Below are 1,200 nucleotides of genomic sequence, written 5' to 3'. Positions count from 1 at the left end.
AAGAGCTTGGAATTTATCTGAATACAAGTGGGAAACCACTTAAGGTTTTTAAGCAGGACAGTAAAAACATGACCTGATTTATATTTGCAGAGCTGTTTTGAGATTTTAAAGGTAGAAAGCAAGCAGAGAGACCATGAGGAACTCTTGCAAGTTCATGGCAATTCTTTCTTCTTTTGGGGGGGTCTTAACAGGAAAACTTGAGGGTGGGGAGCTGAAAGATCCTATTGAGACAGGAGATAACTAGAAAAAGGTTAGGCAAACAGACAGGCGGGTCCTCTGGTAACAATGTAGTGAACTCCAGCAGGCTTCTCAGGCTCAGCATTGATAGACAAGCTTCCTGCAAGCCTCTCAAGCTAGAGCTTAGGTACTCACTGCTGGGATTGGAAAGCAAACAGTCAGCTCACCATTAGGCCCCTACCTCCTGCCAATTGGTCCTTAAGACTGACCAGTCAGAACAGCTACAGGTCACAGCTAATGCTAGCCAATTGGCTTGGACTTAGGACTATATAAGCACCAGGTTTTTGACCCCAGATGGGCAACCCCTTTGGGTACCCTCCCACTGTGGGAGTATTTCTGTCCTCTCACTAAATCCTACTTTCTGACTTTCAAGTCATCTGTGTCCCTCATTCTTCCTTGACATGAGACAAAAACCTTGACCCTGAAGAGCTGCAACCTGAAGAGCTGCAGAAGATCGTTGGAGCTAAAAAGTCGTGCAACAGAGGTTGGCTTGCCAGCCATCAGAGTGACTGAACCAGGAGAGCTGCCAGGAGAAGGCAAGACCCCAAAACTGAGACACCCTGGGGGCTGGGCTTGCCAGCCCACCAAACCAGCAACATTATCAGGGCTTGGCTCTCCAGCCCATTGGAGCGAACACTCTGGGGGCTAGGCTTGCCTGCCCACCAAATTGCAACACTCTCAGGGCTTGGCTTGCCAGCCCATGAGAGATGACACTTCCGGGGCTAGGCTTACCAGCTCCTCGATGACCCTCTCTGGGGCTTGGCTGGCCAACCCATTGAGCAGACACTCTCGAAGCCCAGACTGACCTGAAAAGTCCGCATCAGCATCAGGTAGATAGAGATTCCAGGGACTGGTATGGGGTTGTGGATCTGAGCATACATTATGACCTTCTTCCTTCCACATTGGCTGTCTAGTGTTCCTGTCTTGAAGAATGACTCCATGCAGCCACGAGGCCAGAAAACG

This window comes from Carlito syrichta, unplaced genomic scaffold, assembly GCF_000164805.1.
Source record: "Carlito syrichta isolate Samal-C Ts95f unplaced genomic scaffold, Tarsius_syrichta-2.0.1 Scaffold307912, whole genome shotgun sequence".
In the NCBI taxonomy this organism is placed as follows: domain Eukaryota; kingdom Metazoa; phylum Chordata; class Mammalia; order Primates; family Tarsiidae; genus Carlito; species Carlito syrichta.
This window is presented reverse-complemented; position numbering follows the sequence as displayed.